The following is a 15,214-nucleotide window of genomic DNA, read 5'->3' as shown; positions in this document are numbered from 1 at the left end:
TACGTTATGTCATTATAAACTACCTTGATCATTGGCCAGACAGTATATATAAATAGCTGTATGAAATGATTTGGACTATTTAGCTAGAAAGAGAGGCCTGGAAAGCACTAGCTGCCCTCTCCCATTCTGAGTTATTTTAGGTTTATATAACCTTCAAGGAAGAACTGTAATTGAATTGAATGCATCATGGAACCAAAATACAAAGTAATCAGTGACCTGTTCAAAGTGACACCTTTTATGTGGAACTCACTTTGCTAAGACTTGCTCAGAAACAAAGTCCAGAGGAAAGTTGTTCAGTTAAAATGTTTGGATTGTTTTACTATTTATTTGTTATTTCTATAATGGTTATTGATGCATTTGTCTCATATTTCTTCTCAGAAACATAAGCTGCCCTCAATGCTTTGTATTTCATCTTCATGCCAATTTGAGAGTAGACATATAGCTCAACATTATCCTGTTGGTTCCCGACTGAAGGGTTGGGGGACTAGTGCTTAAATGACCTGTTGTCTCTGTCTTAAAAATACCTATATTGTTATTTAATGTCAGTTTTTAGGGTATTGAAGCTTTGAATTTTCTGTCTTCTTTTATTTTTGTTTTTGGGGAGGGGCAGTCTCACTTAGTTAAAAATTGAAAGAAAAAAAGGAAAATGAATGCAAGGAAATAATTCGGAAATTTGGAGACTGCTGATCCTGGAAGATACCAAAAATTCCAGTTATAGATAGCATACCAACTTAAAGTATGGATACATTTTGGCTTCCCCATCTTGACGAAAAGGAGGGTTATTGTGGGATGTTAAGGAGAAAAATAGTATTGTGGAAGCATATAGTAATTCACTAGGACTGGAACAATAAAAATATTAATACAACTCAGATGTTGTAAAATGTATTCCACTATCAGCTGTGGATTGAGAAAGGCTGAATTTACAAATTCAAAATTTTGTATGTTGGTGCAAGAGTTAGGGAAGTTGGACAGCACACGGTCATATTTTAAGTTTAATTAAAATGTGAGGGGGAGAAATTCTTCTAAGGCGGACTTTCAAAAGTGGACTTGAGGTTGAACGTTTGTTAGAAATAGGCAGAAACACACATGAGCTGAGAGCAGTACTTCAGCGCAAAGTATATCCTCTTTTGGCAAACAGCAGTTATTTGGATGTGGAAATGTGAAATTTCTGATTACGTGAGCATGTGATTGGGCTGTCTGAAAGCCAAATCCACTATCTATAAATAATAAGGAACTCTTGTGGTCAGCTAAAGTATTTTTTTATTTAAGATCAGTCTAGACCTGCATTAGATGGGCCTAAGCTCCAATAAATGTGGTGTTTTAAATATTTAAGAAAGGTGACTTCAAAAACTCAAAATGCTCCAAAACTATTAGATCACTTTGCTGCGCTGGTCTGCAAGCTAATAAAAAGTTTGTCTGCTTGGTATGTGTCCAAAAGTGGTTCGTTTGTGACTTGCCCCTGTTGGAAGAAATGTCCTTCTGGGTTTGGCTCCAAGTGGGGAAAAAGACACTGGAGTCATGGAGGCTGCTTGGAAAGATGGTTTTAATGGTGGACAGGACCGCATGGCTTGAGTCCTGAACAGAAAAGGTGATCACATGCTTCAATGTTGGTGGAGAAGGAGAGAGGAGGCAAAGGAAGGGCTGAAGAAGGGCTTGCAGGGCTTTTTATAATCTGTTCTGCCCCACCTATCTGTTTCCTGTTCCTGTGTAAGAAATGTATTCTGATTGGTTGCCAGACTCCCATGGGCCCGTGCAAGGGCAACCCTCTAGGCCAGTGCTTCTCAAATAGTGGGGCGGGCCCCCCAGGGGGGGCGCGAGGCTCCATAAAGGGGGGCTCAGCTCAAATTATTTTATATATTTTTGTTTTGCAGGTTAAAGTTTTTTTTAATATTGTGTTCCTTTAAATCCTGTGCTCCTTTAAATCTTTTCTGCTACAGTTAATAAAGCTATTCTTTGTTGTAAATTGATCCACATTTCTTTCTTTTTTTATTCTCTTATATGTTAACAAGGATACAGTGTTATGCAGAGGTGTACTTATAACAATTTTATAGACAAATAATACTATTTACAGTCGCGCGGGGGGGCGCAAAATGTTTTCTTCTTCCTAGGGGGGGCATGACAGAAAATAATTGAGAAGCACTGCTCTAGGCTGAGTTTTGAATCCAGGTTTGGTTGAGTTCTCAGATGCCATGTGTTCAGTTGAGTAAAGGCTTATATTACCATGCCTTCATTCCCATCCCCCTGGAGCTGATGGGGAGAACTCTTTATTATGTAAAGTGGACTAGCTCAGGCTTTAATGGCTCATGGACAAAAGGTGGGGGCAGGAAGCTGCAGGGAGAGTTACCTTGTCTTTTTGAAACATGTTTCTTTTCACATCCAGAGAAATACTCTGCCTTTTCAATATTTCCTAGGATATTTCATTTTTCTGGGGGAGGGCTGGGTGATAACTTCTTACAATCCCTCCTTTTTTTTTCAAAACATGTGAGTGGAACGCACATGTTCTTGACAAAAGATCAAAATTGGTCATATCAAGGAAACTTAATTTTTTCTGATGGAAAGGCATTGAGAGAGACAGCAGAAGGATCCCTTCAGTGGCTCCCAGAGAGCTTTCAACCATGAAGGTCTAGCTGCCAGGGTAAAAGATTTGGAAATAAATTTACAGTATCCAATTTTCTATGCCAATTATTTTCAGATGTTTGATATCACTTTCTGTGAACTTCCAGACAGGTTACAAGCAACCACAAGTCCCAAAAATCCTTCACAGCCATGGTTCTGCCTTTTAAAGAACTACAGGCTGCCCATTTCCATGGGATGGTTCTTGAACCTGCCCTAGCTCTTATTTTAGTGAGGCCAAATTGAGATTAGCTAGTGTGCAATCCAGACTATTTAGTATTTTTTTAAATTACACACAATGAGCCCTGGGATTCCCACTCCTGAGACTACCAGTGCAACATATTCTGCTTTACTGGGCAGTGTGTTTTTTTCTTTGTCACAGTGAGGGCTTGGGTTTTTGGGAGATCCTCTCTGCTAGCTCTTCAAGTGGGGGAATTTCCTGAGGGGAACTTCCCCTCCCCCATGGGATTAACAAGGGCAAAAATCAACCTAGAGAAGCTTGTGTGGAGGTAAAGTGGCGGAGATACTTTCAATCTAATTCTGAATGGGGTTTCTCTCTCTCTCTCTCTCTCTCTCTCTCTCTCTCTCTCTCTCTCTCTCTCTCTCTCTCTCTCTCTCTCTCTCTCTCTCTGTATAGCTACTTCTATAATACATAAAATACAGACATTTTGGATGAATTTCCCTCCCACTAGACAGAAATCTAAGGTGTTCAGAACTTGCTGTGCCAACCACTCTCAAATGCAATTCTTACATGAGTACATTAAACTGATTACAATATAAATGAGACAAGAAAGAAAACCTTACAATAAATTTCTGTGAAGGAGGCAAAGAAAGAAAACTTTACAATCAATTTTCACCCTCTCCCCATAGTCTTTACAGCTGTCTTCTGGTGATAGAAGAGAGTCTTTTGGTCATTACTTCTTCATCTCCTTCAGGGTTCTTTCATGTCTGCTAGGGTGGCATGCTTGGTTTGGTGGTAAGGCTGGTGAGTTGGGCTTCACTCTGGTTGCTGGACATTCAGTGGAGGACTAGATCCAAACCCAAGTCCTGGCTCAAATGGATGGAGGGTCTCCTCTAGAGGCATCTGGATCCATGTGCTCTGCTCATCTGTGCAGGGCTGAAAGACATGAGAACAAGGTCCCCCCCCCCCACAGAAAAGACATTGTTGGAGGATTAGAGGTAAGGGAGGGACATGGGGGGGGGGGTAGATAGCTTGCAGGCAGAGTTTGAAAAATAAAACCATTTACTAAACAGATAAATTGGTAACATTATGGGGATATCACAGATGAGAAATGGGGTCTGAATTCACATGCTTCAGGAAAGAAATGAACAGGTGAAATCATTTAAACACACAATAAATGCAAAGATGAAACTTTTCTTGCAAATGAACTTAAAACATTTCCTGGGTTGTTACTTTAAGGTATAGGGAAGGAAGGAAATAAAACCTTCTCTTTACTCTGTTTCTGCTGGCCAAACAGACACAAAGTAAAGACTCCCCCCACCTTCACTTAGTTTTCTGGGCCCAACAAACTGAGTAAAGGCAATTTCTGCCAGTTTACTCTTTCCTTTCTTTGAACACTTACACTTTAAAATTCTTGTCTTTTTGGATAGGAGACATTTTATAGTTACAATTACCTTGAGGTTGCACAAAGACTTAGACACACATTTACACAAGGACAAGGAGAAAATAAGAGGGGGGGAAAAGAGAACTCTCAGGTTTACACATCCTAGTCATTCCCAGCACAAATCTGTTAAATTAGGGAAGGCACAAATCTTAACAAACAAACCACGTGATTGCATAGAAAACAGAGAAAGAGACAAACAAGAAAAAAAAGAGAAATCCCAACATTTTCCCTTTTCTTTTAAATACCTTTTATGTAGCCAAATTAGTTTTTCCTGTATCATCTTTCAGCAAAGCCCATTTTTCTACATATCTGTTTTGCTTTTGCTTTTTTTTCATTCCGGCCAGGACAGGCATCTGCCTTTTCGCCCCAGGCCCCCAACAGCTCCCCTAGGGGGGTTTCCATGGCCACCTGCGAGCTACCGCTTCCCATGACCCTGCTCAGATGTGGGGCTCACTTCGTCCTAGCCGGGCTTGCCACTTCGTATTCCCCGCTTCAATTTCGTGTCCTGAGAGGACATTTCGCGCCCTTTTAAAGGGACTTTTTTCTCACCCTTCGGAGGGACTATTCGCGCCCTTCAGAGGGACTTTTCTTCGTGCCCTTCGGAGGGTCTTTTCGCGTTCCTCACCGCAGGAACTTTCTTTCGTGCCCTTACACGCAGGGACTTTTCTAACAGTTTTCAAGTCTTGGGGAGAGACTCGGGAGGACCAGCAGCACAGCTACCCAGGAGGGGTCCTGTCGTCAGCGGGTATACACACCTCCTCTTTTCCTCTACGCACAATGGGCATTTGCTTTTTTTCTCTCACAGGACAAAAACAGCAACAACAACAAAAAAATCATTCACTTTTCCATCCATTTTCACACACACTAGTCACACACATGCAGGCATACACACATTTCCCACGCTTTAAAATTAAATTGTTAGAGAATTAAAATTTAGAGGTACTCACCTTCTTTCCAGGCAGCCTTTGAACTCAAACTCAAAACCCCTTTAAAACCTACATCCAAATGGTTAAGGCCAAGATAAAGTCCACACAGACTCAATGGGGTCTGTGCTGGCATGGGAGGCTTACCTGGGCCATATCCATTGGTTAGCTTAGCTTGGAGTCCCATCTGTGGGGTGCCAATTGTTGGAAGAAATGTCCTTCTGGGTTTGGCTCCAAGTGGGGAAAAAGACACTGGAGACATGGAGGCTGCTTGGAAAGATGGTTTTAATGGTGGACAGGACCACATGGGTTGAGTCCTGAACAGAAAAAGTGATCACATGCTTCAATGTTGGATGAAGAAGAAGAGAGAAGGAAAAAAAAGGAAGGGAAGGGGCTTGCTAGGCTTTTTATAATCTGTTCGGCCCCACCTATCTGTTTCCTGTTCCTGTGTAAGAAATGTATTCTGATTGGTTGTCAGATTCACATGGGCCCATGCAAGGGCAACCCTCTAGGCTGAGTTTTGAATCCAGGTTTGGTTGAGTTCAGATGCCATGTGGTCAGTTGAGTAAAGGCTTATATTATCATGCCTTCATTCCCATCCCCCTGGAGCTGAAGGGGAGAACTCTTTTATTATGTAAAGGGACTGGCTCAGGCTTTAAAGGCTCATGGACAAAAGGTGGGGGCAGGAAGCTGCAGGGAGAGTTACCTTGTCTTTTTGAAACATGTTTCTTTTCACATCCAGAGAAATATTCTGTCTTTTCAATATTTCCTAGGATATTTCATTTTTCTGGGGGAGGGCTGGGTGATAACTTCCTACACTCCTTTAAAATCTTTTTAAATATTATAGCTTGCAAGGTAGAGTTAGACAGATGCTCAGACAGCTCCTCAGCTTGTTTGCTTCCCTCAGAGCTCAGAGCCCCCAAAGTTGCTGGGCCAAAATGTTCAGATCTGATTGCTTTTTGAGATGCGTGAATGTTTTAAGGCAGGGATCTGCAAACTTGGCAACTTTAAGGCTTTTAAAGACTTGTGGACTCCAACTCCCAGAATTCCTCAGCCAACTATACTATGCTGGCAGAGGAATTCTGGGAGTTGAAGTCCATAAGTCTTAAAGTTGCCAAGTTGGAAACTCCTGTTTTAAGGGGTAAAAATGTGTGTTGTGAAAATAAAACTCGTCCTCAGGCTAAGAAAGAACACACAGAGACACCCACATAAGCTAAAAGACAAGGCTTAACCTTTCTGATTATTTTATCGTTTACTACCCAAAAAATGTAAACAAAATTGTACATACCAAAATGAAATAAGAAGAGGAAGAGATGGTATTTTTTCCTAATAGAATTGAAAAAATCTGAATTAAGAAATACTAAAGTGTTTGGGGAGTCTTCATAATTCCTATGACTTTTTTAGAGTATAAAGTATTTTATATTTGATGCTCTCAACAGCCCTATGAAATTGACCCGGCTGAAACTTGTCAATTCATTTTGCCTCCTAGGTATGTGAGATATTAAGCACGATTTGGAGACACTTGCCTCTTGAATTCCACTTACATTCATTGAAAGGGTGTTTCTGCTTTTCAAGAATGGCCTCGCCCTTGTTTCTCGCTTACTTTCTCTCCACCCCCCCATCCACCACCCACCCCAAAATGTCTATCATGGAGCAAGATTGTTCGGTGAATTTCCAGGCACCCTGCTGGGCCAATCACATTGCTGCTCCAGACACAGAAGGGATTGGTGGGCTGGGCTTATTTATAACATCAAAAGTCGACGTAAATGCCAAAGTCTGAAGCAGGATGGGCGGGCAGGCTTTCTTTCTTAGAGGAGCTACAGGTTTTGATTTCAATTTTATTACAGCCATTAGCCATCAAAAGGCTGAGGTGTGGACATATCTTACCTTCTCTGTGAGCCAGTCTTTCTGTACCTTTCTTGAGCAGATGATGGTGAACAGCTCCAGGGGACACAGAAACATTGAAAACGCTAAGAGTTGTTGATCTTCCAGTGACTTTCAGTCTCCGCTTAGGCAGCTCTAGCAAACGTGAATCCCCCATTTAACTCAGAGGCCTTTCATTGCCTGCCCATGCGTTTCAGCATTCACTTGCAACTATTGTGGTGTCAAGCTAAACTTCCTCAGTATTTATTTTATTTCTTATTTATTTCATGATTTATAAGGCTTTCCAAGTCAGAGAATGTGACTTGGGATGGTTAACACAATAAATCCAAAAGAAAAACCAAAAACAAAACCCAAAGTCATCTAACAACAAATAAACTATATATAATATACAAATTGTAAAATGGCGACCAAGCACACAGTAGAACGGGTGTCCAAACTCGAGAATTTTAAGACTTGTGGACTTCAACTCCCAGAATTCCCCAGCCAGCCATGGACAAGGTCAAGAATTCTCAGCTAGCAAAAAATTGAGGAAGGATGATTTACATGATTTTTAGGCAAAGCATCGAAGAGCAAGTTGTACTCATATTTTCCCGTATAATATGGGTAGTCCTTGACTTATGACCACACTTGAGCCCAAAATCTCTGGGTTGTTGTAACTTTGAATGGTCACTAAATGAACTGCTGTGAGTCAATGACTACCTGTGATCTGAGAATACTTTAGGCAGGAGTGTCCAAACTTGGGAACTTTAAGACTTGTGGACTTCAACTCCCAGAATTCCCCAACCAGCATGGCTGGCTGGGGAATTCTGGGAGTTGAAGTCCACAAGTCTTAAAGTTCCCAAGTTTGGACACCCCTGCAGTAGAACAATCACAAGGGCACTCCCACATAACTGACTCCAGTATCTGTGAAAATCATCTTGAGGAACAAGAGGAGCCTGTCTTCCCCTCTTCCTTCTGTTTCTCAAGGTTATTTTCACAGTCCATTATAAACAAGGTTAAGTCTTCAGAGCTTTCCTAGAGGTGAGAAGAATTCTGGCCTGTTGTATATGGGGGTGGGGAAAGATAATTCCAGAGAGCAGGGAGAACCACAGAGAAGACAGGCATCCTAAGTCCCAAAATATGACAAGATTTAAAAGAAGGAACCTGGAGCATGGCCTCCCTGTGAGAAAGTGTGGGACAGGCAGATGTTCTTGGGGAAAAGTTTTCACTGAACTAACCTGATCTTATGCCATGCTGGTCTTTAACATTAATCACCAGCACTGTGAATTATTACATCTAGAAAAAAACCTACCTGATTTACTTCCTTGCTTCATTCCCAGATTCCAGGTTTAAGCAAGAGAGACAGGGGCATGTGCCTGCTTTCTAAGAGGAGGCAGAGATTAATACGATGTCACAGGATGCAAACTCAGTCCCAGTTCATGCCAATTGAATTAAAATTCTTTCAGTGTCTTTTCATTCTTGCAATCAAGCAACTTTTAAGAGAGCTGTAAAAAACCTGCCTTTTCCTCATGCTTTCAGCAAATATTGATGAGTAAAGAGGGAATTCTGATTTGAACCAGGAATATTGTTTTCATCAAATCATTTGGTTTTTTTTAATTTTACCGCAGAGGCACAAAAATTAATGATGCCTTCAAATGAAAAGTCGGTAAGGGGTAGAGCTGCATTCCAAAAAGTAGGTGATGAAACCAAGACAAAAACAGAATTAAAGAGGTTTTGTTCCTCCCTTTTTTACCATCATTTCCATTTGATGAAGTTGATTTTTAGTAAGCTCGGAACAATTAAAAGTTGTCACATGTCATTACTACTTGGATTGGGAATGTTGGAAGCTATAATCCAACACTTTTGGAAGACAGCAAAGTGGCAAAATTATTTGAAAAACCACTTCTTAGATATTTTGCTGTTGATAAATCTCTTGACATCTGCTTGTTCTATTGTTTTAGAAAATAGTATTATAATATACTGTAACCTTCTATCACAAACTGTGTATATTGTATGCAAAACCAGAATGTTCAACTTCTAAAGAGTGTTTAACTGTGTTTTACTCTTTCTCTTTTATTTATTTTATTTGCAGGAGGCTCCCCTTTTCACATCATTGAAGGCCAGTGGACTCTTCTCACCTGCCTGTAGTGGATGAACAGAAGGTAACGTCTAAAGCAACCATATCAGAATGATTCCCACAAATGCTTTGGGTGGCAACTCTCTGAATTCTAATCAGCCCAGTCAGTGTTGCTGCCAGGAAATTATTGCAACTGTAATACAGCACATCCAAAGGTCGTAAAGTTGGGGAAGCGTGGGAGTCAGACTTTTGCAAATTAATTAAAATCATGTTTGATATATAGTTCTTTATGTACAGTCAACAAGGAACTACTACATGCTTAGTTTGGTACCAAAGATTTCCAAACTCATAAATGCTTCAACTTCTTGCAATTAAAAATATATATTGAAAAACTGTAAGGGGTTTAGGAACTTGGAACTGCAAGTTCCAAGATGACAAAAGATATGGAGGATCAATCACATACAGAAAGAGGAAATGGTTATTTTAGCTCAAGGGAATGGAATAAAGGAAGTGTTGACAGTTGCCAGACATTTAAATAGATATCAGAAATGACAGAAGGAACCATTTTCATTCATGTGAACTGGGCTAAGCCATGTGACAAGGATTTAGGTGATAAACAAGGAAAAACTAATTTGTGCAGTTGTTTAAATTGGGGAAGGATAAAGAAAAATGTATCACCAGCAAACATTGACTAAAAATTATGTATTCAGCTCATACCTTCAAGGGCTTAATAATAACTTGGTGTTGAACTTAATGTCCAAAGAACATCTGGATCTGTTTTCTTAGCAACAGTGTGAGTGTTTCTTCATTGCCTTTTTCCAGGTTGGTTTTTAACTTCTCAGTCTAAGTTATAGCCCCAGTTTTTTCCCCTTTTAGTTTCCCACATAAGTATTAACCAGATCCAATCCTGCTTATTTTTTGAGATTAGCCAGTCTTGTCTATGTCGCACTTGAAACATTTATACTGTGCCTTCAGAGTTCTATTTCTCCTTGTATGTCAAAGGGATGCTTAAACAGAAATGCCCCAATGGGAAAAATGCTTTATCCACAAGATTCCTGCCACCTGTTGTCATTTCTAAAATATTAGAGATGTACATATGAATATTATTTGACTTAAAGTGCCAAAGTTTCAAACAAATTAAATAATCTTGTGTGATCACACTGACTAGGCAGTGTGTATAAAATCAAACGCACATACCTATGAAAATATCCAATTTAATGCTGCCCTCTTGTGGTTAAAAGAGAAAAAGCTGTCAGGGAATTTAAAAGCAGATTCTTTGTAGTGAAGGTAAATTGGAGAAGAGATGTACAGCATGCAGAAGGATTCAGCAAAACTTGAGGAATGGGACATTCACATCTGCAGAAAGGATAGCCTGCAAATGTCAGTACAAGAGCAAGTAGCTTCTTGCGTATGGGTCCCTGTTTTGCGACAACCAGTGCTGTCATTGCAATTGTGTAAATGAGATCAGGCAGCAATGAGCAGTCATCCTAACCTGCCTGCTAAAAGCCTGGCATAACTGGAACAAACTGCCTCTGGTAGAGAAAGGTATAAAAGCTGGAGAGAGCTTGAGGCTGGATAGGACAGGACACGTCAATGACTTAGATGGAATGAAATGGAATGATCAGGTGTAAGATGGCGTCCTGAACTGAGTGAGCTGGAGATGTTTTCTTTTAACACCAAGTTCTTCTGAGTTTCTTGTGATAATAAAAAATATTGAAAACTTTCTCCTCCTGCTTTCTTCCTCCTCCTCTCCCCCCCCATTTTTAATTTTCAAGGATAAACTATGCACACCCATGAGTGATTTTTTATCTAACACTGAAGCAAGAGGAGAGAATTTGGGGTCTTCTTAAAACCAGTGAGCTTTTAAAACATTTATCGAACCAAAATAAGGCACACACATAGGAAGTTTTTAAAAATATGTTTTACCATTTGGGATCTTAGAACTCATTCATTCCTGTAAAAGTCTCGTGAAGTCGGATGCTGGCACTTCCATTTTATTTATGGAGACATGAGACTGTGAGAGAGATAGCAAGCTGTATGTTGATTGAACCAACTTTCCGCTTATGTCTCGTGTTCCGTGCATGTTTAATGGGCATGCTTAGTAGTCCCATGGAGGATGTTAATATATGCTTTGTAAATGTCTATAAACCCAAACTGCTTCACATAATTGAAATTAGTAGGATATTGTTCCTGGGGAATGTTCCACAGATATATTAGAGCTTTCCTTTACAGATCATTAAACTGGAAGGAAGCTATAAACATATGCTTTCTCATGTTAGACTAAAGATTGTGACAAAATTCAATTTTTTGCAGAATCTAGACTAGACAGCTGGCATTTTACAATATATTTTATTGCAAGTTTTTTTACTGACAGTTACTGTAACTCATTTGTAGCTTAACATTCAGCAGAAAACTGCTGAATAAAAGTGAGACAATTTCCTGTCTTTTTTATCAAAGAAGCAGTAAAATAGGTGCTCCAAGTTTTCAATAGGTTAAATGTACTTATTTACTTTTTACACACACACATACACACGCACGCACGCACACACCACCCGACAATGGGAGAGGGGAGGGAAAAATAGCATAATCCCTTCTAGTTTCATCATTGTAGTGCTCACTAATTCAATTTCCTGCTACAAAAGGTTGTCCACCATTATTATATGTAAAAAAATAATCACATGAAATTTTACTCTAGAAAGTATTTTTCAGCATGCAAGAGAAATTAATGTTTTTTTTTCTGGGGGTAGTGCATTTCCTCTGCTTTTAACAACATGGAATGATTTCTCCTGGTTGAAAATGTTCTGATTTTTCGAGAACTCTGGTGTCAGATGAAATTAATACCCTCTTGTATTTTGTCCAATGTCACTTGTTCATTGCATTTTATCAGTCTTTATGTATTATGTTAATATTATATGTATTTTCGTCCTGTAAATCATTTTGTAAGAATCTCCACTGGACCGAAAGGCAGACTAAGAAAGGCAGTTGGGTATTATGATTAAGACACCAACTTGCAAACCAGGACATCATGAGTTCTAGTCACACCTAAGGCACAAAGCCAGTTAGGTGACTTTGGGCCAGTCACTGTCTCTCAACCTTAGAAAGGCCATGGTAATGGCAAACCACTTCAAAATATCTTCCAGAGAAAATTGCAGGGACTAGTCCAGGCGCTTGTCAGGAATCAACTCTGACTCGAAGGCACGAAAACAGCAACAATAAAAAACAATAAACATATTTAATGAAAAAATTAAGTCATAACTAATTACTTGATTTTAAATTACTGCAAATGATTTGGAAAAGATAGTATAGAGTGTGAAATAGATGTAAGATAAAGGTGTTGATTTCTAACTGCTTTTTAATGACAAGAGAAGCAGATCTAATACAATTATGATGTGGAGGACTTGGATTCATAAAATGAACTCTTACTAGATGTACACTTTTAGCATTGTGATCAGGTCTGTTTTTTGAAATTAAGCCATAAAAAGATCAAGGAAAACAGATTTTTTTTGTTTTATTGCGTGTCAATTAAACTTTTTAAAATTGGTGATATAAGGGAAGGCATATAAAGTTCCAGTTGGTTATAAGGCTGATACATCTAATGAAGAATAATAGATTTTGACTAAGTTCAAGAATAAATTTTATGCAAGGGACCCTTATTAGCAAAGTAAAATTTGAGAGTGGCGCTTATCCTTCTTTCGTGAGAAAAATCAGACAGAATAAAGATGTGAATCTTTTGTGTGGCATTACCAGCCTAAACCTGTTTATTGTGTTGTACAATAGGAAGTGAGTGGGGTCTGTAATCCATGAAATACACCAGAATATAACACTCATTTATACCTTATATCAAAAATGCAGAGAATAGCCTTCTTATCATCCCCATCGAACAGGTCCCAAAAGCATCAGAATTATTCTTTAATGTTAGTCAGAGAAGAGCACAGACTGTGAGGGAGAAATTTAACAGAAGTTCTATAATTAAAAATATTTCAATACTTTCAGAACTATGCCCAACTTTTTTATCTGGATCTATTGAAACTCTTAAACTTGTTGCTATGGTCGTGGCGATGATGATCCCTTAAATTGATTAGTAATTGCACAGAAAAGAGGATGTGAATGCATATATCCCTGAACACAAACTTGAAAGCTGCCTTTGCCATGGCTTGCTGAAGGTGTATTCTGACTTGGGGACGGATATTCTTGCCAGACAGAAATATTAAAAAAAATATAGTGACAAAGATATAGCTGTGGCAGATCTTAGCATGACACCAGGAACCTGTGGGACTTGATCAGATAATCGGTATCAAAAGCAAGAGCTGGTGAAATTAGAGGGAATAGCGATGGAGGGCTTCGGTGCAGGGCCTATATATATTATCTGCCCGGATGCTGGATATTATTAAGTCTCAAGGGGAGCTCCCAAGATAGTACGTTTTCAGTAGGCCGCCCGTTCATGGGGTCTGGATACAAAGCAGGCTCGTGCAAAGGCAGCCCACGGATGGCGCCCGACCTTGCGCTTGGGCTGCTGCGCCGTAAGATTTGGATGCCTGCTTGCGGGCGGGGTGGGGGGGGGGGCGGGAGGAAGAGGAGGCGAAGGAAAGCGGGGCCGGACCAGCGCAGGGGAGGGGAAATCCAGGCACCAGGAGTCCCGGGCGGACGAGGGGAGGAGCCTCTTCAAACTTGTCGAGAAGCCGCGGGACTGATCCGGCTGGAACTGTGTTCGGAGCGGCCGACCGGCACCATGGAGGCGGCCCCGCGAGGTGTGGGGCTGGGAACCGGGGGGCGGGACGGGGGGCAGGGGGGAAAGGGGTCGGTCAGGGGGCGATCCGCTTTATGGAAGCGGACGGGGGGGGGAGTGTGTTTTAGGCTCAGTAAGAGCAGAGCCCGCGCCGACTTTCTCCCCTTCCCCCCTTTTAAATAGTTGGGGCGATCCGGGTGCCAAGGCTTGCCCAGAGTGCGATTGGAGACTTGTTTGGGCGCTTCTTCCGTTGGCAGCCTCTCCTGGGTGGCTGTTCCGAGTCGGTTTTGCACCCCCCCCCCGGTTCGCCTTCCATCCCGGTTCGTCCAGTTCACTGCCTTGTCCCGCTGAGATTTCTGCGTGGTGTTTGCTCTCTTCTGGCCCCGGGGTGACGAGTGCCAAGGTTGTAGGGTCTGAAACTCCCGTCGCCATCGAAGACCAGGCTTCCCGGTGGAAAAAAACAGAAAGAGAGGGATACTTAGCTTTGTCTTCGGGTGCTTTGCCTTCGGCTTCCTCTACTACCTTGCCGTAATAAGGCGGAGGAGGTGCTTTCCCATCTGGCTTGTGGTGTGGGAGAAGGTGCCGCGTTCCCCTCGGCTGGTCAGCCTCTCGAAAGGGGCCTACTCCGCCTCTCTCCTTAACTTCACTTAGGGAAACATGGCCCACGCTAACCCTCACCTCGTTGTTGCTCAGAATGTGTATCAGCAGCAACAATTAATGATCGCCAACAGGCTGTGGCAGGAAACTCTCCTAGCATCTCTCCAGTTCCCCTGCCCTGGGCTTTTGTGAACTAAGGTGGGCTGAGGTGGGCTAGATGCCAGTCAGTCTGTTGCTCCTTTGTGTACCTAAAGAGCATTGGGAGCACTTGCAGGGCCTTTGGAGTGGTATTAATAGCCAGAGTGGCTTGTCCGGGGGTCTCTTGATACCAGGATTCTGTAGAATAAAATCCCCAAGCAGATTTGTTAGACTACAGCCAGGGGTCTCCAACCTTGGCAACTTTAAGCCTGGCGGACTTCAACTCCTAGAATTCCCCTGGCTGGGGAATTCTAGGAGTTGAAGTCCGCCAGGCTTAAAGTTGCCAAGGTTGGAGACCCCTGGACTACAGTATGTGATTGTGCAAAATACTTGAGAACAAGAAATGCAGGATGGATAAATGGTGCATGCTGCTTTTGGCAAAAGATAAACACACACGGGAGAGGCTAATGAGAAAGTTTTCTGTGCAAAAGTGATACTGGGAGTTAGACTGTCTGTCTGTGCAAAAGTGATACTGGGGTTAGAAGTCAGCGATTGTAATGAACTGAACTGGGAGTCCTTTAAAAAGGCTGGAATGGAAACCTTTAATAAAGGCTGTGGCTGAAGGCAATTGGGGTTATTTAATGTGTTTCTA

The 15,214-nt window shown here is 41.3% G+C and overlaps 1 protein-coding gene across 3 annotated transcripts in view; it reads left to right on the top strand.

Annotated features, from left to right (window-relative positions):
- LZTS2 (leucine zipper tumor suppressor 2) overlaps positions 1–15,214 on the top strand; it is a 75,640-nt gene that overhangs the window by 35,123 nt on the left and 25,303 nt on the right. Inside the window, exons 2-3 of one of the 3 annotated variants that reach the window (XM_081956437.1) lie at positions 9,117–9,186; positions 10,877–10,956. The gene's annotated coding sequence lies outside the window, so the exon portion shown is untranslated. Of the gene's footprint in view, positions 1–9,116; positions 9,187–10,876; positions 10,957–10,994; positions 13,850–15,214 lie in introns of those variants that run through there. The other 2 variants (XM_081956436.1, XM_081956438.1) reach the window with 2 other exon arrangements.

The sequence above is a fragment of the Natrix helvetica genome (genome assembly GCF_964273705.1).
Source record: "Natrix helvetica genome assembly, chromosome: 5".
Taxonomy (NCBI): domain Eukaryota; kingdom Metazoa; phylum Chordata; class Lepidosauria; order Squamata; family Natricidae; genus Natrix; species Natrix helvetica.
The sequence above is the reverse complement of the archived record's forward strand: the minus strand, read 5'-3'. Positions and strand labels throughout refer to the sequence as shown.